This window comes from Pogona vitticeps, chromosome 1, assembly GCF_051106095.1.
Source record: "Pogona vitticeps strain Pit_001003342236 chromosome 1, PviZW2.1, whole genome shotgun sequence".
Classification (NCBI taxonomy): Eukaryota; Metazoa; Chordata; class Lepidosauria; order Squamata; family Agamidae; genus Pogona; species Pogona vitticeps.
In genome coordinates, this window is record NC_135783.1 from 192,312,204 (window position 1) to 192,338,100 (window position 25,897).

At 43.5% G+C, this 25,897-nt stretch overlaps 1 protein-coding gene and 1 long non-coding RNA gene across 7 annotated transcripts in view; one reads left to right on the forward strand and one right to left on the reverse strand.

Moving 5' to 3' along the window:
• GULP1 (GULP PTB domain containing engulfment adaptor 1) overlaps positions 1-18,182 on the reverse strand; it is a 196,557-nt gene extending 178,375 nt beyond the window's left edge. For 2 of the 6 annotated variants that reach the window (XM_072981342.2, XM_072981328.2), the window contains exon 1: positions 18,023-18,174. The gene's annotated coding sequence lies outside the window, so the exon portion shown is untranslated. Of the gene's footprint in view, positions 1-18,022 lie in introns of all 6 variants that reach the window. The other 4 variants (XM_072981322.2, XM_072981324.2, XM_072981311.2 and 1 more) reach the window with 4 other exon arrangements.
• A 27-nt stretch (positions 18,183-18,209) lies between these two features.
• LOC144589280 (uncharacterized) lies at positions 18,210-25,303 on the forward strand. The gene is made up of 2 exons (XR_013545319.1): positions 18,210-19,320; positions 20,799-25,303. It is a non-coding gene; the product is annotated as an uncharacterized LOC144589280 (long non-coding RNA).
• Positions 25,304-25,897: the final 594 nt, after the last annotated feature.

Here is a 25,897-nt window from a genome sequence, read left to right on the forward strand (position 1 = left end):
TGGAAAAAAAGTGCACTGATTTAAATATATTTACATTTATCTTCTGCTTTTCTATAAAACCATCAGTACACAGACATTTAAAGCAGCATAGAAAAAGATGAAAAATATTAAAACCAATGAAATCATTAAAAAATACTTTAGTAAGGTTTTAATAAATCTTGCAAAATAATTCAAAAGGCCATTTCCAAAAACATTTTAACACGCCATTTTTCAAAAGTAGCAGCAGTGCAAAACAACCAAAATTTCCAAAGGAATGATAGTAACTATGATAGTTACAATGAAAGAAAAACTCATGCATTATGTAGCTCTCTATAGACCAAATGGATCCTTCAGAAGGCTCATCCTAGGTTCACGCTTAGCATGCCTTAGAATGTAACAGGTTGTAGCTCTTAACAGCAGTGATTATATGCCATTATTTACATAGATTACATGCCATGTAACCATTGTTACATGCATTAGTTTATTAAAATACTAAAGAACGTTGGAGCAGGCTGGATCAAGCTAAATAGGGTTGCTTTGTCGCACAGAGGCACAGAATGCCATTAGGTGTGATACTTGCATTCACATGCAAGGATTGGTGGTTTGGGGTCAGGAAACCCCACACCACACCTCAAGTGACCCTTATGTGGCCCACCTGCCTTTAAAAGGAAAGAGAAAAAAGGGGAAAAATAACAAAACACCAAAAAAATGATCATCATCCCTTCCTCTCTTGTCCGCCCTTCAGGAGGAAGCATTCAATGTTTATATTTAAAAGCCCCATTCTGGGTGATTTACAAGTTTAATGAATACAGACCTCTTTCCACTAATGGTTAGAGTTCATGCTTTTGCTTCCTCTACGACTACTAATTTACTATGTGCAAGCTTCATTAAAATATGACACATCGCCAACAGTCTGAAATTATTTTTGTTGTTGTTTAGTCATTTAGTCGTGTCCAACTCTTCATGACCCCATGGGCCAGAGCACACCAGGCCCTTCTGTCTTCCACTGCCTCCCGGAGTTGTGTCAAATTTATGTTGGTAGCTTCGATGACACTGTCCAGCCATCTCATCCTCTGTTGTCCCCTTCTCCTCTTGCCTTCACACTTTCCCAACATCTGGGTCTTTTCCAGGGAGTCTACTCTTCTCATGAGATGACCAAAGTACTGGAGCCTCAGTTTCAGGATCTATCCTTCCAGTGAGCATTCAGGGTTGATTTCCTTCAGAACGGATAGGTTTGATCTCCTTGCAGTCCAGGGGACTCTCAAGAGCCTCCTCCAGCACCACAATTCAAAGGCATCAATTCTTCGGCGGTCAGCTTTCTTTATGGTCCAGCTCTCACTTACACATCGCTACTGGAAAAATGCTTTGACTATGGGGACCTTTGTCGGCAAGGTGATGTCTCTGCTTTTTAAAATGCTGTCAAGGTTTGCCATCGCTTTCCTCCCAAGAAGCAGGCGTCTTTTAATTCTGTGGCTGCTGTCACCATCTGGAGTGATCATGGAGCCCAAGAAAGTAAAATCTGTTACTGCCTCCATATCTTCCCTTTCTATTTCCCAGGAGGTGATGGGACCAGTGGCCATCATCTTGGTTTTTTTGATGTTGAGCTTCAGACCATTTTTTGTGCTCTCCTCTTTCACCCTCATTAAAAGTCTCTTTAATTCCTCCTCACCTTCTGCCATCAGAGTCGTACCATCTACATATCTGAGGTTGTTGACATTTTTTCTGAAATGATACGATCCATAATTCTACTGCCTAATTTTATACTACGGAGAGTTTCACTCTTGTGAATCTGCCATTATATAGGTAATTCACAGTACACTCTATTCAACACTGATCAATAAGCGAGCAATATTTTTAACAGGCCTGTGGTGGCATTTATTTCCATTTGGGTGATGGACCTTTTTGAGTCATCATAACGTCCACTCCGCAGGGATTCTCCAACTCACTGGAGCAGTGCTGCCAATGAGGGTAACGATGCAGAAAATAAATCATTCACTTTCTTGCTCTGCGAACTTCAACACTATTAGATTCTGCCCATAAGACTGTAGAATCACATGAACTTCTAAACAGAGACAACACTATAATCCTGTAGACAAAAGTTCTGTAGCCCACCCTGATCTATACATTACCTTATAAAAAGGCTCACATATGCCTCCACATATAGACAACATTTGAATTAAACTAAAATTACTATCCTAAGTTCTTCAGCGATAAGTCCAAAATCCCTTCACCAAATGACAAGTGGTTCCAGACACAGTTTTAATTATAGCATCACCCTGCCTCATTCAATAAATTTTACAAATGCTTCAAAAAAAATGCACCTGGCTTACAAACTCCCTTATTTTTCCATCACTTCTCCCATCTTTTTCCTTCTTGCGGAAAATCCATTGGGGGGGGGCGGGGGAGGCAGCATAGCTGCATGGCTTCCTTCTAACTGCTAGCATGAGAAGCCCTTCATCTGGGAATATCCTAATTTATAAAAGTCCTTTTTGCTGTTGTTACCTTTGAAATTAATGTTCGGAATCTCCGGCAAGAACAACAGGCTAAGACACAAGACAGCTGAACAAGCCAATTTTTATTTTAAAAAGTACAGCTGGACTCTTCATCTTAAAAGCAGAGAAGAGCCCCGATTAGAAGTTGCATAGGCATTTTATAGGGCTTTACACAAAAAGCAATAAAGCAAAACATTCCCTTATTGGTTCCCTGAACCCCAAGTTTGGATCCTGCTTCTAATTGGATTAACAGTGCCAATTAACTCCAAGCATTGGTTATGCGTAAATATGCATTGTGCCCCCGTGTTCCCTTGACCTAAAGTCAGAATGTACCCAGGGTGTGCAAAAATATTGCCTGAATGTCTGAAGAAATATTTTCCTTTTCCCTCTTATCTCATTATAATGTTGATTTCTCTTATTGCTGGTCTGACAAGAATCAAGGTAATTGTGGTGCAGAAATGTGGGAAGATGTTCTAAGACTATAAGGGCAGGAAATGTAATCTTATAGCATGGAAAGTTACATGAGTTCTGTTACAAAGTTTACAAGGTATTTTGATTACAGACTACATAACCCATACAGTGCTTAAAACTCATTACAGAAAAATCTATCATAGAAAATATACATCAAGCATTAACTATAAATAAAGCATAAAGCATAAAAGAACAAAGCATAATATTGCTTGTTAAAATAAGGTTTCATCTTGGCTCACTCACACTGTCTTACATTCATATAGGTGCTTCCAGTGTCCAAAAGTTTTCAATACTTTCCACATGTTCTTCAGCATGGCAGTAGAAAAGATTGTCTATATAATTATTCCACATGCTAATGAAAACATACGTAAAACTATAATTTACAGAATCAGTTCAAAGAACATATCACACAAAAGGCCATTCATGGAAAGCATTGCCAAAATCTTTGGGGAACCATTAAGAGAAAAATTCAAAGATAAAACTGCCTATGCTAATCTATGGTACAATCACACGTGGAACACAGAGTGCAATTTTGGGCAGCGCATTTTGAAAAGGATATAAAGCTTGAAAAAAATACAGAAAAAGGAACAGCAAATGATCAAGAGAATAAAGAAACTCCTCTATGAAGAAAAATCACAATTCTGGGTATTGTTTGGCTCTTTTTAAAAAATCCTATCAGGAATCATAAAAGTGGATTAAATGCATGCATGCTGTGCCAGAGTGAATAAGGAGAAATTTTCCATAGTTCAGCCTCACACCAGTTTTCCGCAGTGGTGGTGCAGAAAAAAACTCAACAGGTCCAAAAATCATGCTTAGATATGAGTATCAAGTCCTCTGCTACAAGCAAATTGAAAAACAGGATCTACAGGTAAGAGGTGTAGGCTTAGATTTTCACCTCTAGCGTTGTGGATTGGAATGCCTCTCTCAACTTAGTTAGATAAACTGCTCCCAGTCATAGATTCTCTTTGGAGTCAGAAATTGAGAGTATAAACCTCCACTGTGAAAACAGCCAGACTATGTAGTTTTGGACAAGCTGCACAGACCCAGGATGCTCCCCAGACAAGGAAATGGTAAACCATTTCTGTATATTTTCTGCCCAGAAAACTCTGAAAGGGCCACCATAAGTCAGAATTGACTTAACAGTACATTATCATTATAATAATCAGTCATTCAGCATCCACATGTGATGAAGACTAGCTTACATTTTAGATTTTTAAAGTGAACTAATAAAGTTATCATCCGCCATTTGCTTTTGGAAGGAGAAACTGGTTTCCCTCTCTCATACTAATAGAGCCAAGGACTGTCCATGGGAGCTCAAGGGTGGAAGAATTAAGATTTTTTTTTTAAAAAAAAAACAATTGATATTCACACAACACTTGCTTACATTATGGGTTTTGCTGCCACAAAATGCAATGGTGGCTGCCAATGTGGGTGGCTTTAAATAGGGACAAATTTATTGATGGTTACTAGTAATAATAACTAAATGAACACTCTCCACTGTCAAGAATCAATATGTCTTTCAGGACTAGTTGTTGGAGAATATGGTGGTAGATCATGGTAGCATCCAGCTTGCAGTCTTCCATTAAACAACAGGGTGCCTCTTGTGTGATCAGGATTAAGCTTGAATGTGGCTGTTCTTTTCTAAGGAAAAGATGTTTCCCAGTGGAATGTGTTAGCTTGATCATTCCTGTTTATATTTATACACAGTATCTGGATTTCTCTCTTATGTTCTTAGAAAAACTTCTGAATATGTGGCCAAATCCTTACTGGAAATCATAGATAAACTTTAAGCAACTTCTAAAACCAACTTTTAAGAATTCCCGGTCAATTGTGATATTTCAGCACAGAATCTTTACAAAATGCAATTGTTTTGGAAACAATAAAATAATTAAAAATAGTTCAAAAGAGGTTATCAGAAACTGAGGCCATGCTATTACTAGAAACTCACATAAAAAGTTCTTCCGGTTTGAATGACAGATTAAAGGCAACATTATATTTCTCCAAACCTTCTCATTATGCTCACTAATGTTGTCATCTTGCCCCGTTAACATATTGCATTCACACACCAGAAGACAGAGCAGAAACAGCTAGTACTAATTAACCATAATTACTGCATGGTACAGAGAGATAAGAGTATTAGTATTAGCATCAAATCTGGCTACAAAATTATCTTTTCAGAACCCCTTCCCTTACCACTGGCACAACAGGTGCAACTGGATGCATTACAGAATTAAAATATTAGTGCCAGAATTTGTAGGGTTTTTTTCCCTCCAAAAGATTTCTTCAGACTAAAGCCGCAAGCAGGCAAAAATGTTTACAAAGACACAGCACTCTTTCAAGTAGGTGCATGAGAAACAGATTAAGGGGCACTGTTGTGGTCTTGGGTTCCTTGGCTACCTCTGCTTATGAGTGACATTTCCCTTTATTCTCTCTGTAGCAATTATCCCAGAAAACAGTTTACTCACTCCTAGCTGCATTTTTTAATGAGCTCCAGTACTACGGAATGTCTCTCTCTCTCTCTCAGATACTGATGTAATAATTTGTTGCAGTGACTTTAAGGTATCACCAGCAGTTGGTTTTTTTTCCCCCCTCGAAAAGCCTCACTCATAGTGTGAGGATGTAAAGCAAAACAAGTGTGACCAGTTCTGGCATTAATTTATCCCCTAAAAGTAAACACAACGCATTATGTTTTTGTATTCAAAGCAGGTTTAGAAAACTTTGACAGAGCCAAGGGCCTTTTTTCAGAACATCCAAATGTTCAGGAGTCTCCTTAGCAGGAGGAATGTCAAAGCTGAAAGAGTCGTGGCCAAAGTGGTTCATGAACAGGGCTCATCTTTGGTTTGTGACTGGTTTTGTTTACTTGTTTTTAGTTTTGAACAAAGGATCAAAATGTATGGCATATTTGTATGGCATATTATTTTTATTTCATAAATAAAAATGTATGGCATATTATTTTTATTTCATAAATACAGTATGTTATGTGTAAATAAAAATAAAACCTGTCCATCACATGTAAATCCATTAAATTACATTTGTGCAGCAAATCTATTTATTTATTATTCAACAGAAAAAGCACAAAAATAAACTGCATCAATAATACTTAATGTTTGGCAGGTCTGTGGTTCTCAAATGGTTAACAACAGACCCCCACCCCCACCCCAAACCTTAAAGATCTGGAGCAGGAAAGACAAAAGTGTGGAACTAGTAGAACTATTGCACTGACCTACAAGGAAGGGGGAAAGATTAAATCGCCACCTAGAGTGGTCCTGAGTTGACTAGATAGGCAGGATATAAATAAAAAGGAAAAAAATTAAACACAGCTGAACACTCTTTTCTTCAGTGTGGTTGAAAGAAAATATATCAAAAGAAAATTAGTGGACTCCTGAAGTCTGTTAAATATAAAAACACCTGTTTTTTAAACATTGTGGGTTCACAGTGGACTTTCCCTTTGCTACTGATCTTTGTGAAGAATAACACTGTTAATTTTCAGCAGTAGTAACTTCTTAATGATATTTTTCCAGGGGTGTTGAGAAGTTATTTGGGGCCCACATATGACCTAAGGATCAGAGTTTGGCCAACTGAGTTTAGAATAAGTTACATCCTTATCCTTCAAAACATTCATTCATTCATTCATTCATTCATTCATTCATTCATTCATTCATTCATTCATTCATTCATTTCTAATGATGGTTTACTTTTTCCAGCAAGTAGTGTTACAAAAGATGGTCAAAATTAAATGGAAAAAAACATGGAGACATATATAGCAAGCCTGTTGTTAAAATCAAGTAAAAAGTGTGTGTGTGGGGGGATACACATAGGGCTGTATGTGTGTCTGTGATTGCCATTCATTTGGACTGTGGCTCTATAGTTGGTCCAAAGCATGGCTGCAGCAATAGAACACAACAAGACACAGCAAGAAGAAATGGCTGCTCTTTTAAAAAAGCAGAGAGCAGTGTGGCACCATTAGTGGTATGTTTTTATTTTATTTTATTTCATTTTGTTTCTATGCCATCTTTCTCCCCTAAACAGAACCCAAGGTGTTTGTGTGTCTTTTTGAGACCATTTGTTTCTTTTTGCTTTCCTGGAGTCTATCCTGTTGCTGTAGCTGTGCTTCATATGGGAACACCTCTTTTCCCTTCCCCTTCTCTTTCTCCCCCCCTTTCCCCATAACCACCCTCCAAATCCTCCTCCTGACTGATCTCCTGCTGGGGCAGCAGGTGCTTTTCCTTTGGCCTCCCTCAGTCTTTGGCTGCGACCATGGATCTTGCTGAGATGCCTCCTCCTGCTTCCTGCCCATCTTGGGCTCTGCTCTCACAGAGAGTAAAGAAGCATCTCACCAGCCACAGGAATACCTCTTTCTTCTATAAAAACAAACAAACCCAAAACCACTTTGTGCTGTTGGAGGATGGGGGCACGGGAGGAGAAGACCACTTGTTTTAGGCTAGGCCTCTCTGTGATGACTTACTGGCCCAGTTTCCTCTCATCATGCAGTTCTAATGTAAGCATCCCTCAGCCGACCCTTGACTGCTGCATCATTTCTTGCCATGGGCACAGGGAGTCAGAACAGAAAGAGGAGCAGCACTGCCAACTTCTCTGCCATAGAGGAGTGAGAGGGATTACAAGTCCATAAGCCCTTCCCAAGGACCTTTCTACAAAAGAAATCCAGAACAAAAGGGATTCTTTGGGACAGAAGGTTAATCCCTCTAATCAATTTATTTCAGTTCTTCCAGATCAGGTAACTATCTTTTTTTTTTTTAACAAAAAGATTCTCTGAAGATAAAACACTCCTAGTGTGTGTCACTGAAGCCTTCACATGAATAAGAATGCAGGTCACTGGCCCTTTGTCTTGATTTTGATGCAGGCATACTATACAAAGGAGCCCAATGCAGCACACATCTATTCGAGTTACAGTAATCATGTGTAATTAGATCAGAGTTGCACTTAGTAGCGTAAAGTAACATATTCAAATTTAACATAAAAATGTGTCCTCCTTTCGAGTGACGAGTGTCCTCCTTTTTGGCTCACCATGTCCTAATTTTCGGTGATGTTTTAACAGCTGTCCTACATCTATCATAAGGACCTGCAATACAATGCCACTTGCATTTTTCAAGGTCCCAACAAGTCATGCAGTCTTCCACCACATGTCATTCTGTTTCCTTCCTCCTCCAAAATCCTCCCACTCAGGGCTAACTGGGAATGATCAGTCTTCATTGGATCGTACCTGAATTCTCCCCATCATGTTTCTTCCCTAAAAAAAAATACTGCATACTCAAAAAGCTGAAGTTGCACCATAGCTTTTGGTTCAGAGATTGCATCATCATCATCATCATCATCATCATCATCATCATCATCATATCAGAACCTAAACACAAAAAAACTGGGAACATTACTAGTATAAAGATTGTCTTGTCTTGTATTGCACTGCATTGATACAGTGACTATGTTAGCTACAGTATATCACAGAAGTGAGTACACCCCCTCACATTTCATAAATATTGTATATCTTTTCATGTGACAACACTGAAGAAATGATACTTGGGTACGATGTAAAGCAGCGAGTATACAGTAAATGTGCTATCCCCTCAAAATAATGCAACCCACAGCCATTCATGTCTAAACTGCTGGGAACAAAAGTGAGTACACCCCTAAGTGACAACATCCAAATTCAGCACAAAGTGTCAATACTTTGTGTGGCCACCATTATTTTCCAACACTGCCTTAACCCTCTTGGACACAGAGTTCCCCAGAACTTCACAGGTTGCCACTCCTCCATGAGGACACCACAGAGCTGGTGGATGTTAGAGACCTTGCGCACCTCCACCTTCTGTTTCAAGAATGCCCCACAGATGCTCAATAGTGTTTAGGTCTGGAGACATGCTTGACCAGTCCATCATCTTTACCTTCAGCTTCTTTAGCAAGGCAGTGGTTGTTTTGGAGGTGTGTTTGAATACTGTCCTGCGGCCCAGTCTCCGAAGGGAGGGGATCATGCTCTGCTTCAGTATGTCACAGGACATGTTGGCATTCATGGTTCCCTCAATGAACTGTAGGTCCCCAGTACTGGCAGCACTCTTGCAGCCCCAGACCATGACATTCCCACCACCATGCTTGACTGTAGGCACAACACACTTGTCTTTGTACTCCTCACCTGGTTGCCGCCACACATGCTTGACAACATCTGAACCAAATAAGTTTACCTTGGTCTCACAGGACCACAGGACATGGTTCCAGAAATCCATGCCCTTAGTCTGCTTGTCTGCAGCAAACTGTGTGCAGGCTTTCTTGTGCATCATCTTTAGAAGAGGGTTCCTTCTGGAACGACAGCCCTGGAGACCAATTTGATGCAGTGTGCTGCATATGGTCTGACCACTCAGAGGCTGACCCCCCCCCCTTCAACCTCTGCAGCAATGCTGGCAGCACTCAGACATCTCTTTCCCAAAGCCAACCTCTGGATACGACGCTGAGCACGGGCATCCATGGTCGACCATGGCGAGGCCTGTTTTGAGTGGAACCTGTCCTGTTAAACCACTGTATGGTCTTGGCCACTGTGCTGCAGCTCAGTTTCAGGATTTTGGCAATCTTCTTATAGCCTAGGCCATCTTTACGTAGAGCAACAATTCATTTTTTAAGATCCTCAGATAGTTCATTACCATGAGGTGCCATGTGGAACTGAGAGAGTGAGAGCAATAACACCTGCTCCCCTTCACACCTGAGACTTGCGACACTAATGGGTCTCATGACACCAGGAAAGGAAAATGGCTACTTGAGCCCAATTTGGACATTGTCACTTAGGGGGTGTACTCACTTTTATTGCCAGTGGTTTAGACATTAATGGCTGTGTGCTGCATTATTTTGAGGGGACAGCACATTTACACTGTTATGCAAGCTGTATACTCACTGCTTTACATTGTAGCCAAGTGTCATTTCTTCAGTGTTGTCACATGAAAAGATAATACTAAAATATTTATGAAATGTGAGGGGGTGTACTCACTTCTGTTATATACTGTATGTGTTACTCCTCTCTGAAACTCCTAAAGCCATGTACAGTACTTATTTTCTACACAGGCAGAATTTGTTCTAAATGTGTTCCTGTAATGATAAAATTAAAAGATCTATCTGTCTGTCTGATTAACTTTCTCTGACATAGCTACAAAGCCATGAAATCTAGGCACCAGATCTTGGTATATATTCTAAGATATGTCTCTCTCCACATAATCAGTTTTAAATTTTATATTTATTTTTTAAAATGTATGAATTACTTATGATTAATCTAAGTGTGTCTGTAGTGCCAAAGCAAGCTCCTCTGAAATAAGGGCTCCTAAAGAGGAGGACTGTTCTCAAGAGCAGGGCACCTTGCAATTTGTCCCAAATGCTTGCCGCTTGAGAACTGGGCCATTTAAACCATCACTTCTTACCATTCCACTGCTGGAACAAGAGAGGTCCATCCTCTGTGTAACCCAGATACCCTATAAACCTTACATCCGGTTGACTCTATGTACACACATGTATTATGGGTGGGTGGGTGTTTGTGGATGCACATTTATGCCTATAAAGAGACAAAAAAAACCACCCTGGTTCTCAGTGGGTGGGGGGGAGAAGGAAAAGCTCAGTGAGGGGACTATTGTTGTCCATTATGGTTGAAGTCTGGGGAAAATAAGGTGTAGGAAAGTAAGAAAGAAAGAGTGAAAGGTAGGGTGGCAGCATTGCTCCTTTGGTTTTAGGCGGATTCTAGCCATGAAACCATTGGCTTCCTTCGGTACCTGGCTCCAATTTAAAAACTAAGCCTCTGGCCACTGTAGAAATCAACCTATGAAGTACAGTGGACCCTCTACTTAAGGAATTAATCCGTATTGGAATGGTGGCTGCAAGTCGAAAAGTCTGTAGGTCGAATCTCCATTGACTTACAATGCATTGAAAACTGATTAATCCCATAACCAGCAGTTTTTATTCTATTTTTGTCCCATTTTGGGTTTTTTCTGGTCTGTAAGTCGATTCTCCGGCTGCATGTTGAATCTAAATTTTGCAGCCAGAGAAGTCTGTAACTCGAAAAGTCTGTAAGTCGAGCCGTCTGTAAGTCGAGGGTCCACTGTAATGTACATGGCCACTTTTCATCCAACAGCCTTGTGAGAAATAAAACTTCCACTGCCCTTCTGTATACCAGTAAATGAACAAAATGACAGCTGCCATTAATGTCCTATTTGGACCTCTTACAGACTTGAAACTCTGGACTCGCACATTGATCTCTGCACCGCACAGACACTGTGTGCATCCACACTAAGTGGCATTTCTTCTAGGCACCCAAAGTGACATCATCTGTAAGGGCCAGAACAATCTCAGCATCCCCCCCACCTCCCATGAAGCATACTCCTACTGACGATGCTACTGCTCGGGAGGCTGAACGATATGCCAATTGCTGTCTCTAACATGGTATCCTAAGGTATGATCAGATGCCAGCACCACCACCACTCTCCTGGAAGCAACGGAAAGCATGTAGAAAGAAATATTTTTCCTCTCTGCATCAGTGAAAACACAGGAAAGCAAGCAAAAGACATTGGTGTCAAGACAGAAAATCAACTGGCAAAATATTTTGTGCCAGATTCTCTTCAAAGCAGACCATATCCTTGCACACACCCACTCATTCAATGCAGAGCTCTGCTTAATAATCATTACCACATGAAACCCTTTACAGCTTCATGGTAATTGAAATCATATATCCCAATAAACAGCTCCCCCTACAATCTTTTGCATGGACTGGACTCTCTGCCAGACCCTCCAAAGATGGAGGTGAATGATACCTTTATTAGACCACAGAAACAATCACCCATACCTGCAAGAGTTCAGCCTGGAAGGAATCTTCTCTTCTGCACATCACAGTAAATGAGAAACTATCCATTCAGACAAAGATATGTAATCTATCAACATTCCTACTGTTAATTACTTTTGTCAATAATACCACTGCTGCCACTCTATATCTACCATGCATATACAAGCAATTTCATTTCACACCACTCTAATATAGGCACAAATCCTGCCCTTTTCTGGATGAGGGAGGGAGGAATCCCTCCTAGAACTCAAAAGAAAAGGAAATGGAATGAATGATAAACACAGGAGAGCCATTCACACTTTTTTTCTTGCAGGGCAAAGCAGCCTGTTATATTGACTCTGCCAAAGGATGAAACAGAGGGCAAGAGGCAGCTATGCTGGGGAAAGCAATCTCCATTCCCTGCCCCCATTTAGAGAAGCAGCTAGAGGCAGCCTTGCTCCATGTTGGGGAGATGATATCAAGGGAATTCTAACCGTAGTTCTAACATTCATAGGAATGGGGCTTGTTCAAGACAAGGGGACAGACGGGAATAACAACTCTGGAAAGACCTGAGCTGCACAGAAACTCCAGGTCTCAAGAGAAAATAATCTGGAAGTTGATGGGAAGAGGAAAAGGTTGACTCAAGGCTCAACTAATGTCATGTAGATCTTTTAAACTATTCTGAATCAATGTGTGACTGAACCATCTCACCCCCATCTGCCTTCTTTCTACATTATTAACTCTTTTCACTCTCAGCAACCTGCCAAGGATGATGTTTATTTGCTCTTTTCTCTAGTTTCTCGAGCGCCACTTTAAAAAAAACAAACAAACAAAAAAACAGACCAGTAATTAGCACTCATACTAAATGTGATGGCATCATACTGCTTGCAATTCATTATTCTTAATCCATGTTTTAATAATTTTTATATTAAATTTACATTCCCTTCGCAAAGCTAAAGCATAGAACTTCCTATGAGCTTCAACTTATGGTCCAAATCCAATTCTTTATCGTAACTAGAAGAGACCTGTTGAGTGAGTGAATAGGATGGGGTGTTTTGGAGTTGTTGTTTTTTTTTTTACACCAATCATGGCGTAAGTCTTGATGTCTTAAATCTCTTCTCTGTTTTGTTTTTTTAAGTTATTCAAATTCCACTAGAGTTCATGCTGAAATCAGGATCACTTCATGCAGCGCCATGGATAATAGAAAGACAATATATTTTGTGGAGAGTTAGCCCTTGCTTTATCCACTGACCATACAGATACAAAAGTAATTACAGTAAAGTTAGTTATGTCCTGTCAAACTGGAACTTACTTGCAGTGACCCTAATAGAGTTTTCGAAGTGAAGATATTTAAGGAGCAGTTCTACCCCTTCTGGGACGTGATGGCGCTGCGGGCTAAACTGCAGAAGCCTGTGCTGCATGGTCAGAAGACCAAGCAGTCATAAGATCGAATCCACATGATGGAGAGAGCACCCGTCGCTTGTCCCAGCTCCCGCCAACCTAGCGGTTCGAAAGCATGCAAATGCAAGTAGATAAATAGGGACCACCTCAGTGGGAAGGTAACAGCGTTCCGTGTGCAAGTCGCACTGGCCATGTGACCATTGAAGATTGTCTTTGGACAAATGTTGGCTCTATGGCTTGGAAATGGGGATGAGCACCGCCCCCTAGAGTCGAACACGACTGGACAAAAATTGTCAAGGGGAACTTTCTACCCCTTCCACCCCCCCACTGGCTAAATATGTAGCAAAATAGTCTCTAGGTAATAATGAAGAAAATGTAGGAGTACAGTGCAATTCATGCTGCAGAGGCAAGCCAGAGAACCAAACTGAACTTCAGAATATTAAGAGCATAACATGTACAACCAGGTCTCCACCCACTGGCTGCTGCTGTAAAGCCCAGTATGGTCTGGGTGCCTACCTGCATGATGCTTCCCCACTCCCAGCTCATAAGAATGTAAATAAAGCAGATGTTACAGATCCTCCCTCCAAGTTTCTGTATTCTTTCTCCAAAAAGCTGTGTCATCATTCTCATTCCTGCTACTCAAGAAGGAACAGTGACTTCCAAAGCATTTCCACCACTATGAATTGTAATACAGAAGTTTTGTAATACAACAAAATATTCCTTTATGAAATACAAACAGCATTTAACTCTCATGTGTGTCAATGATTTATGACTGCATGTACAGAGACTCCTTTTTTACTGTATATACACCCCGTCTCCCTGAAAAATAAGACCTAACCTTAAAACAAGCCCTAATATGATTTCTTCAGAATGCTTGTAATATAAGCCCTACCCCCAAAATAACCCCCAGTTAAGTGAAACCCTGCCCTCCACCCTTGTGCAGCAACCAGAAGATGACATGACTGTAAAATAAAACATCTCCTGAAAATAAGCCCTAATGCATTTTTGGAGCAAAAATTAATGTAAGAACCTGTCTTATTTTCGGGGGAAACACGGTACAATCTCACTCCTTCCCAATGTTCCCTACCGAATTGCCAGGATGGAATATAGGCATGAGATTACTAATTCCAAAGTGTTTATAATTTCATGATTAATTAGTTTAAAAGTGATAGTCAGTATAAATTTAAAATGATTTTTGCCTGATTGCACTCCTTACACAGAACTGAACTGAGCAAATTTGCTCTGTTTTCAATTCTGTGCTAAGGCGCATCATGCAAAAATGTGTGATACGGCCAGTGCTGATGTGCATAATTTTAACTGAAAGCCACTGACCAAACAGAGCAAGCAAGCCCTGCATGGAGGTGACAACAGAGTGTGCACCTGTGCATGACCCCTGCTTACTGACTAGCCTCTGAAGGAAGAATGGAAAGACCCAGGTAAGAGTCCAAAGGCTTCAGAAGACCAGAGAATAGGTAATCAATGCACTATGATTTCAAAAAAAAGCATCCACAATCCAATCACATCATTTATGCTGTTGTGCTGCTTCCTCCAGGCAGTGTGCGATGGAATGCAGCACAGCTATAGAGCTATAGCCATGCAAAACCAATTACTACTTCTATGTGACATTTTGAAAAAGAGAACAGTGCCACATTTTTCCATTGAGACTACCTCTTGTTTAGTCATTTGTTTGCCTGAGGGCTACAGACCCTTCCTCAATGCACGTGCACAGCTGAATGATTCTTCAGTGGCTAGTGGCTGCTTGGTACAACATACCACATCTTTTTCTTTTTAAGGAGAGGAATAGAAAGCAATAGGTTCGCTTGCTGGAATGGGAGGAACATGAAATGGACATCTTGATTTCCTCCTAACACCTTTGACTTTTAAGACCACTACTGTCTGGGTGGTTGATCACTCTTCCACCTCCCACTCAGCTTTTAGCAAAGTAAACAAAAGAGACTTACAACAAAATCACACTAATTGCCCTGTTCTCCTCTCTAATGGTGGATGTGTTCGCCACTCTAATTCTTGTTTTCAAGAGAAATGCTTCACACAACAGAATTACTGTGGTTAAAATGAATACGACCTCCATTTAAAAAACTTTTTAAACTATAAAAACTTTTCAGAAGTAGATATATTGAAAATAATGCCATCCATTAATTCTGCTAGTCCATGGCTTCTTAATAGCTGACTGGATAGCTCAGTGGTTTACTTATCTGGCTGTGGAGGCAAGGGTTGGGAGTTCGATTCCACACTGGGCCTCTTGGAAGAAGAGCCAGCCTGTGTTTAAATTTTGTTTTCACAAGTTTGTTTCAGTAGATCTTCTTGATCTGGCAATAACAGATCACATATGGCACTAACAAAATTAAAGAAGTATGAAAGAAGCATAATTTCTTCTATGCTTTAACTCCCCCCCCTTGCTACCCCCTTTGTTCTGGATACAATTCCAGAAAACCAAGAGCTCAGGTTCTTTCCTGCAGCCATTCTTGAATGAGAAACCACTGCCCCATTCCACAAGCTCTATGTTTTATATAGCATTGAGTCACATGGGCAGCACAGTTGTCTACAGCTGTACAGCAGGCTGACTTTGCAGAACTATCCTGTGTTCATTAGTTATTGCAGCAATTGTTATTGTCCTCAAACAGTGAAATTCTTTGGCTAAGCCAGCAGAATACTGTCACTGTAGGACTACCAAAACACCCAAACCAAAACCAAATCTTATTATATTTCCACTTCCAAATCATGAGCCTTTACAGCTTTTTGTACTTTTGAGAATTTAGGAATTGTTTTCCTCCTTCATATTGTGGTTCAGATCACTCTCTCTTTCTGTCATTGTTTCCCCTGAATTCTAGCCATTTTCACTATTTAATTAGGAGAATATTGACTCAAGTAAGTCTGATACATTCAGAGCATGCTTGCCAGAAATTAAGTATTACTGGATTTAGAAAATACTGATTGAGTAAACATGCCAAGGACTAGAATATCAGTGTCAGATTATTACGCCTCACTAAGAAAAATTCAGATATTTAGGAGGGGAAATGCATACCCAGCATATCTTCCTCTGCACAGAATTTTAAGATTAAAAGCATATCCCAGTTGAAGGGACACATCGTTCATCATTCTCACTGCCACCATCATATGAAAGGGATTACACCGAGAAACGAGCTGCAGCAGCAGCCTATAACCAACCATCGACGAAAGTTTTACGTGATAGGAGAACAACCCTGGACCTTGATACTCGGAAGCAGGGCTCACCGATTTCCACAAGGGCTGGCGTCCAGGTAAAGCGACATCTGATCGCCTAGGTGAGTTGCAACCCTCACTGGCACATTTGCCAGGTAGTAACTCCCCCGACCTCAGTGGGGCTCACGTCTCCATAAAGCATGCACGGGGCCAACAAGCCTTCCTCCCTCTCCTCTCAAGCATCTTCCCACCTCCAGATTTTTCACAAGCACTCCAGGGACATTACTCGCCGGGTTCTGTCGCCTTCCTCCTCAACCCAAGGTTTCTTCAGTAGGCGGCGGGTGTGTGTGTGTGTGTGGGGGGAGAGGGTAACCTGTCCCCCCACACACACACACACCAGCCACCCTGAGAGGCATCCAGCCACCTACTGCGGAAGCCCCGGGTCCCTGCCCTGCCTTCTCGCCCTGCCTCCGGCTCAGGGAGCAGCAGGCGAAACTCGAGCGCCGCCGGGCTCTGCGGGCGGGCAGGCGCGAGTCCCCAAGGAAGGAGCACCCGAGCCTGCTTGCCGGCGCTAAAGCCCGGGGCTGCGGCCGAACTCGGCGGCGGCTCTTCCCGGCCAGGCGGCGGTCGAAGCCTCTCCGTGTGGCGCGGAAAGAAACCGCCGCGCCTTCTTGAGCGTATCGCGGAAGGGCCGCCCCGAAGGGTCCCCAGGCGGACCGGGGAGCAGAGAGAGGGACAGGAAGAAGCTGGGGGACCCCCGACCCGCCCACGCACCCCAGCCCCCTCATTTCTTCACCCTATGTATGAGGAGTCGGCCCGCGCCGTCCTCCACCGGGATGCGACCCGGAGCAGCCCAAGAAGTTTCTCTCCCGCCGCCGAGAACCGGGCGCGAGGCAGAGAGAGGGCGGAGAGGGGCCGCGGGGCTTCACATCCACCCACCCACCCCGCCCCAAGGCTGCCTCCGAGCGGGGGCCTCCGCCGAGCAGCCCTCCCGCCCGCCCTTCGCGGGGGATCTCCAACTCTCTCACTGTCTCCCTCCCCCCCCCCGCCTAGCCGGCCCAAAAGTTTCGAGGCCAGCGTTGCGTGAGGGGAAGTGGGGGAGAGCGAGCGCCCAGGGCGAAGGCACTAGCGGCGCCGGCCCTTCTCTCGCCCCGCGCAGCAGCATCCCCGGCGAGGAAGCGGGCCCTCCGGCGCTTCCCTCCGGGCCGAGGCGAGAGAGGCACTGCCGCCGCCACTACCGTGCAGGGCCAGCCCGCCCGCCCGCCCGCCGGCTTCTCTCCCGGCCCGCTTTGCTTTGCCTCCCCTTCCCTGAAGGAAACAATGTAAGTGGACGAGACGCGCGTGTGTCCCCCCCCCCGCCCCCAAATCCTCGGCCCCGTCTGGCCGCCCGCCTCTTCCTCCTCCTCCTCCTCCTCCCGTCGGGGCCACAGGAAGGCATTCCAAAGGCGCGGCCAAGGCAGCGCAGCCGCTCCCCCCGCTTCGCCTCCAACTAACTCCGCGCGGAGTTGCGGCGAGCCAGCGAGTCCACCGGCCCAGCCTGGCGAGGCGAAGGGCTCGGGCGCCCCGGGCGGAGGAATGCGACCCCCCCCCAAAAAAAGACGACACACCCTCCCCCTCCGCCACGCAGAGAAATGCGGCCTCCCCTCCCTCCACAAGGCGCCCCCCAAGCAACCCAGCCCGGACAGGCTGCCCGGCTTACCTCGCCCAGGAGCCGCCGCCGCCTGGAGCCCGTCGGGCGGGTCGCCGTCTGCGCGAGAGCGGAGGGAGCGCCGCGCGCTCGCCGGCAGCCGCCTTGGCTCGAGCCTCGCGTCGGAGGCGCCGAGGAAAAGTTTCCTGACGTCACACGGCCCGGGCGGGCGGGCGGGCGGGCGGACTGGCTTCCCTCCCCCCCCCCCTTCGCTCTCCCTCCCTCCCTCCCTTCGCCGGCAGCCCCGAGCGCCGGCTGGATCGGCTCCCTCTCGTGCCGACTCGCCGGCGGCGCCCCACTAGCCCTTGGCGGCCCCGGGGCAAGCGCAGCGGCGGTGGCGGCGGCCCTCCCCCGGGGAAGGAGAAGGAGGCGCCTCTTTCCCTGACTCTCCCTCCCCCCCCCGCACGGGGGGCCTCCCTGGGCCACCTTCCGCCGAGTGTCCTGTCCGGGGCCTCCCTCCGCGGCGCTGAAGGCTAGAGGCAGCCCGGCGGGACTCGACGCCTCCCGCGGGATTGGCAGGTGGATCCCCGCTGCACGTGTGCAGGAAGGCGACGGGATTTCTGGGGACGATGCTGATGGCTCTCCCTCTGCCCTGCGTGACGGGGTTAAACTTTCTGAGGATCACTTGGAGGAAGCCTCCCTTCCATCCCCCGGGTGCCAAACCCAGGTTCTTTTTTTTTCCTTTATTCTTTAAACGAGCCAGATCCTCCGCCGCGAAAGCCATCAACTCAAGTGGCAGGGTCGGAGGAGAGCTAAGGATCTGTGGCTGAGGGACAGGCAGGACATGGCAGGGTCTAGCTGGTCAGGGAGCCTAGAATGCCACGCCATCCTACCGAACACCCAAAACTTTTCTCTTAAGGCGGGATGTGTGATCCTGTTTGATCACTAAATGGCATCAGACTTAGTTGCCTGGATCAGGAGGTTTATCCAGGAGTTCTGTTCTGGTTGGGAAACACAACACATCTTGTATGGCTTTCTGGCTGGTGTGTCTTTTACTTCAACTCCCACCAGCCCCCACCCCAAAAAAAGCCAAGGGTATGAGATCATAAGAGTTGAAGTCCTAATTTATCCAAAGAAAGGCTTCTCACTTCTGTTCTGAGCTGTCTGCGCTGAAACGTAGCAGCCTGCATCTTTCTTTTAAGGGCTTTACTCCCAAATTACGGTGTTTACCGTTAAAGTCATGCAGCCCAGTCCCCTTCCATGTTTTGTCTATTCAGATAAGTGTCCTACTGAGTTAAAAGGCACACATTTATGGTCAGCCTGATGGAGAAGGAGAATCAGGTTATTTGGAATCAGGTACTTTGGCACAGGTAAGTGCCTGAAGCTGGGTGGATGGTTCGGTGGGTTCAGAGTTTGATTTCCTACTGTGCCTTTCAGGAAGGTGCAGCCAGGCTGTGTAGCCTTGGGCAAGCTGCACAAACCCAGAGTGAATTTGGGGGGGGGGGGGTGAAAAACACTTCTGAGTGTTCTTTACCTTAGAAACCACAGGTAGGGAAAGGGTTGCCATTAAGGCAGACAAGTTAATAGTTATTAAGTATCTGAGCAATGCTGTTTACCGTAGCCGTAACCTTATTGCAGTTGTGGGATGGGTATGGATGTGCTAAAGTGAGGTCAGATATTACGAATGAGTAGTTCCATGTGAACAATTTTCACCGCTGCGAATCAACAGGCATTCCAAAGCTCTTCTGTCTCTCCCTCCCTTACTCTGGGGATTGGAAATATTTTGTTTCCTTTGTCTGTCTCCGCCTCTTGGGGTGGGGGAACAGAAGATACAAGAATTGGTGGGGAAACATGGAAGGTTGGAATTGGAAGACATTGTACTTCCGTAAATGTAACTGAGCAATGGCATGGCAAATGTATTGTCTCGAAACAAATCATCAACAACACATTACATTACTGTAGGCACTGATGTGATTGCATGTTAGATGCTCCTTAGAAAAATGGTTCTTATCCTTGATTAGCTCACCAGATATTTTAGACTTCAGTTCCCAATAAACCGGACCATTGATCTGGGGTTTCTGGGAGCTGAAGTCCAAAACAAAGAATGAGAGGTAGAGCCCCCACTGCTTACAATATGATCAGGGAGATTCAAGAGAAAGCAGACATGTTTCAGTAATGGATGTGGCAGCTTTGTTGTTGTTTTACATTGTTGCTTAGGGATACCAAGGTAAATTCATTTCCATTTAAGATTGAAAATGTTGATAAGATTATCATTTTGGTAAATTGATTTGTTAATTCACATTCCTGTACTGTGCTCGAATAAATGCAAGCTGAATCACGTTTGATAATGTATGGAATATATGTCTTTACAGTCTCAGTCTAGAAGACAATTACATCATTAATGACCATTTTTGCTTTCTTGTCCCCCATCAACAACCTTGTAAAGGAATTTTGCAAAGATAGGTGTTTCTCTGTTTCAACATACCTAACAAAACAAAAATCACTTAAAAGACTAAGAAATTTATTTCTGTGTGAATTTTTAGTGGATTACAATCCACTCCCTCAGTCCTCAGACACATCTGAGAGGGACTTCAGATGTATATCTGTGGAAAAGGACTGTATTCTATGAAACACACTGAAGTAACTCTCTTCGTTCATAATATGACACAATAGTCTTATTTCACAATTGTTGCTGTTGTTGTTTGGTCACTGTTGTCTACCATGAGAAATGGGAAATTTTTTATTTGTACAAAGCCACCCCATGCATTCCTGGCTGACGTGAAGTGTGATTGGAATTGAAGTTACATATTTCCTCATAGTTAGAAAATCTTTCTGTTGGTACCCACAGGATGGCTACAATCTAAGGGAGCATTGTTCCATGACACCAACGCCCAGGGCATCTAGTATTTCTCTGTTCCTTATAAATGACAGCAGAAACTCTCTAGAACATAAAAGGCCTGTATAGTCCTTCCTCCCCTTCATGGATTGCTGCCTTGTCGTGGCGAAGGGGCTTGAGCAACTCAGAGAAGCTATGGGCTAAGCCATGCAGGGACACCCAAGACGGACAGTACATAGTGGAGAGTTCCGACTAAACGCAATCCACCTGGAGTAGGAATTGGCAATGCCACTTTAGTACCTTTGCCAAGAATACCCCATGACCAGAAACAAAAGGCTAAAAAATATGATGCTGGAAGATGGGACCCTCATGTTGAAAGGCGTCCAACATGCTACTGAGGAAGAGCAGAAAACAAGTACAAGTAGCTCCAGAGCTAATGAAGTGGTTGGGCCAAAGCCAAAAAGATGCTCAGCTGTGGACGTGCCTGGAAGTGAAAGGAAAGTCCGATGCTGCAAAGAAAAATACTGCATAGGAACCTGGAATGTAAGATCTATGAACCTTGGGAAGCTGGAGGTGGTCGAACAGGAGATGGCAAGAATAAACATTGACATCCTGGGCGTCAGTGAACTACAATGGACAGGAATGGGCAAATTCAATTCCATTGATTATCATATCTACTATTGTGGGCAAGAATCCCGTCGAAGGAATGGAATAGCCCTCATAGTCAACAAAAGAGTGGGAAAAACTGTAATGGGATATAATCTCAAAAATGATAGAATTATGTCAATACATATCCAAGGCAGACCTTTCATCATCACAGTAATCCAAGTTTATGCACCAACCACCAATGCTGAGGAGACTGAAATCGACCAATTTTATGAAGATTTACAACACCTTCCAGAACTGACACCAAAGAAAGACATTCTTCTCATTCTAGGGGAGTGGAAAGCTAAAGTAGGGAGTCACGAGATAAAAGGAGCAACAGGGAAGTTTGGCCTTGGAGTTCAAAATGAAGCAGGGCAACGGCTAATAGAGTTTTATCAAGAGAACAAGCTGATCATCACAAACACTCTTTTCCAACAACACAAGAGGTGACTTTATACATGGAAATCACCAGATGGGGAATACCAAAATCAGATTCATTATATTCTCTGCAGCCAAAGATGGAGAAGTTCTATACAGTCAGCAAAAACAAAACCTGGAGCTGATTGTGGCTCTGATCATCAGCTTCTCATAGCAAAATTCAAGCTTAAACTGAAGAGAATAGGAAAAACCAATGGGCTAGTAAGGTATAATCTAAACCAAATCCCTTATGAATACAGAGTGGAAGTGAAGAACAGATTTAAGGAAATAGATTTGGTGGACAGAGTGCCTGAAGAACTTTGGGTGGAGGGTCATAACATTGTATAGGAGGCAGCAACAAAAACCATCCCAAAGAAAAGGAAATGCAAGAAAGCAAAGTGACTGTCCAACGAGGTCTTAGAAATAGCAGAGAAGAGAAGGGAAACAAAATGCAAGGGAGATAGGGAAAGTTACAGAAAATGGAATGCAGACTTCCAAAGATTAGCAAGGAGAGAAAAGAGGGCCTTCTTAAATGAGCAATGCAAAGAAATAGAGGAAAAGAATAGAAAAGGAAAAACCAGAGATCTGTTCAGGAACATTGGAGATATTAAAGAAACATTTTGTGCAAAGATGGACAAGATAAAGGACAAAAATGCGAGGGACCTAACAGAAGCAGAAGATATCAAGAAGAGGTGGCAAGAATACACAGAGTAATTACAGTGGGGTCTTGACTTAAGAACAGCTCGAGTTAAGAACATTTTGACTTAAGAACCACTCTCATAGGAAAATATTGACTTGACTTACATACTTAGATTTGAGTTAAGAACTGAAAAAAAAACCACGTGGGAGGCAGGGAAAGTGCAAAATTTGAACTTTCAGTTAACTGTTGGCCAGTGAAAAGGGTGCCTGTCTGCTTCCTCACTCCTCCCAGCGTTTAGAGAGTGGATTGGGAGTCTTCAGACTGCCTGGTACTGCCTGGACTGTATTTTCCCTGCCTTCCCTGAACCTTTCTTGACCTAAGAAAAAAAGAAACAAAATATCCCCCTCTAGTGGTCGAAGGCAGAATAGCAGCTTCCCATTAGTTTCTATGGACGGAAAAGAGCAGATACGGATCAAATGGTTTTCAATGCATTCCTATGGGAAATGCAGATTTGACCTGAGAACTTTTTGACTTGAGAACCACCTTCCAATATGGATTAAGTTCTCAAGTCAAGACCCCACTGTATACCAGAAAGATCTGGATGTCCCAGACAACCCAGCTAGTGTGGTTGCTGACCTTGAGCCAGACATCCTGGAGAGTGAAGTCAAGTGGGCCTTAGAAAGCTTGGCTAACAACAAGGCCAGTGAAGGTGATGACATTCCAGTTGAACTATTTAAAATCTTAAAAGATGACACTATTAAGGTGCTACATTCAATATGCCAGCAAGTTTGGAAAATTCAACAGTGGCCTGAGGATTGGAAAAGATCAGTCTACATCTCAATCCCAAAGAAGGGCAGTGCCAAAGAATGCTCCAACTACCATACAATTGCACTTCTTACACATGCTAGCAAGGTTATGCTCAAAATCCTCCAAAGTAGGCTTCAGCAGTATGTGGACCAAGAACTCCCAGAAGTACAAGCTGGATTCCGAAGGGGCAGAAGAACTAGAGACCAAATTGCTAACATGTACTGGATTATGGAGAAAGCCAGAGAGTTCCAGAAAAACATCTACTTCTGCTTCATTGACTATGCAAAAGCCTTTGACTGTGTGGACCACAACAAACTACAGTATGGCAAGTCCTTAAAGAAATGGGAGTGCCTCACCACCTTATCTGTCTCCTGAGAAACCTATACGTTGGACAGGAAACAACAGTTAGAACTGGATATGGAACAACGGATTGGTTCAAAATTGGGAAAAGAGTACGACAAGGCTGTATATTGTCCCCCTGCTTATTTAACTTATATGCAGAATACATCATGTGAAAGGCCGGACTGGAGGAATTCCAAGCTGGAATTAAGATCGCCGGAAGAAATATCAACAACCTCCGATATGCAGATGATACCACTCTGATGGCAGAAATTGAGGAGGAATTTAAAAAACCTCGTAATGAGGGTGAAAGAGGAGACTGCAAAAAACGGCCTGAAGCTCAACATCAAAAAAACTAAGATCATGGCCACTGGTCTCATCACCTCCTGGCAAATAGAAGGGGAAGATATGAAGGCAGTGACAGATTTTACTTTCTTGGGCTCCCGGATCACTGCAGATGGAGACAGAAGCCGCGAAATTAAAAGATGTCTGCTTCTTGGGAGAAAAGCTATGACAAACCTCGACAGCATCTTAAAAAGCAGAGACATCACCTTGCCGACAAAGGTCCGCGTAGTCAAAGCTATGGTTTTTCCAGTAGCGATGTATGGAAGTGAGAGCTGGACCATAAAGAAGGCTGACCGCCAAAGAATTGATGCTTTTGAATTGTGGTGCTGGAGGAGACTCTTGAGAGTCCCCTGGACTGCAAAGAGAGCAAACTTATCTGTTTTGAGGGAAATCAACCCTGAGTGCTCACTGGAAGGACAGATCCTGAAGCTGAGGCTCTAATACTTTGGCCATCTCATGAGAAGAGAAGACTCCCTGGAAAAGCCCCTGATGTTGGGAAAGTGTGAAGGCAGGAGGAGAAGGGGACGAGAAATGACGAGATGGTTGGACACTGTCTTTGAAGCTACCAACACGATTTTGACCAGATTCCAGGAGGCAGTGGAAGACAGGAGGGCCTGGTGTGCTCTGGTCCATGGGGTCACGAAGAGTCGGACACGACTGAACAACAAAACAACAAGTACAGTGGTACCTCGACTTACGAACTTAATCCGTATTGGAATTAAGTTCATACATCGAAAAGTTCATAAGTCAAGGCAAACTTTTTCATAGGAATGCATTGAAAACCATTTAATCCGTATCTGCTGTTTTCTGTTCATAGGTTGAGGCGCTGTTCGTAGGTAGAGCCATTAGTTCTCAAAGGAACTAATGCAAAGCTGGGTAATCCATACTCTACCACTAGGAGGTGAATTTTTTTATTTTTTCTTATTTTGATCTAAGGTGAACTTAGGTCAAAAAAGGGCAGGAAAGTTTTTTCTTCTTTTTGGTTCGTAAGTCGAGGCTCTGTTTGCAGGTCAAAGCAACTTTTTGCAAACAGAGCCGTTCGTAACTCGAATCATTCGTAAGTAGGGATGTTGTTAACTCGAGGTACCACTCTAATGATAATGTAGAAACCAATTCTCTTTAGCACATATCTTCTCATATACCTGAACAGGGGGCCCTGAGAGGAGAAAGCAAGCAAGCAAGCAAGCAAGCAAGCAAGCAAGCAAGCAAAGAAAGAAAGAAAGAAAGAAAGAAAGAAAGAAAGAAAGAAAGAAAGAAAGAAAGAAAGAAAGAAAGAAAGAAAGAAATAAAGAAAGAAAGAAAGAAAGAAAGAAAGAAAGAAAAAGCAAAAGAAAAGCATGTTGCTTATATATTGCTCCAGAAAGCACTCCCTGGGCAGTTTACAATTTGATTTTTCAGTCCACACATTATTCCCATGCCCCAAAATAAGCTGGGTACTCAAATGTACTGATTTCAGAATGATCAAAGGCTGAGTGAACCTTGAGATCGCACCTGGGTTGTGAGCAGAGTTTTGGCTGCGGCACTGCAGTTCAACCACTGCACCATGAGGCTCTTCAGCACATTCATTGGAGCAAAGTTTCCCTTATGTGATTAGAAAAAGCCCCAAATATTTCTACGTTTGGAGAAGCCACCATCTCAAATAATTTCCTTCCTATGTGTAATGATGTGTGTAATTATATTATAAACCAGAGCCAAGTATGATAGAATGTAAATACTGTAAATACTGTAAATACCCAATCTCTTTCTCAGCTGTGTTTGTCAGCTTATGTTTTTTTAACCTGCAAATTCTGCAAAACCGAAGGAGAACCTGTAACCATCCAGATATTGTTGGAGTGTGTCCGTCATCATCCCTGATAAGGGCACCCATAAATCAGAATTTATTTGATGGCATACAGTTATACGCTACCCACTGTGGTGT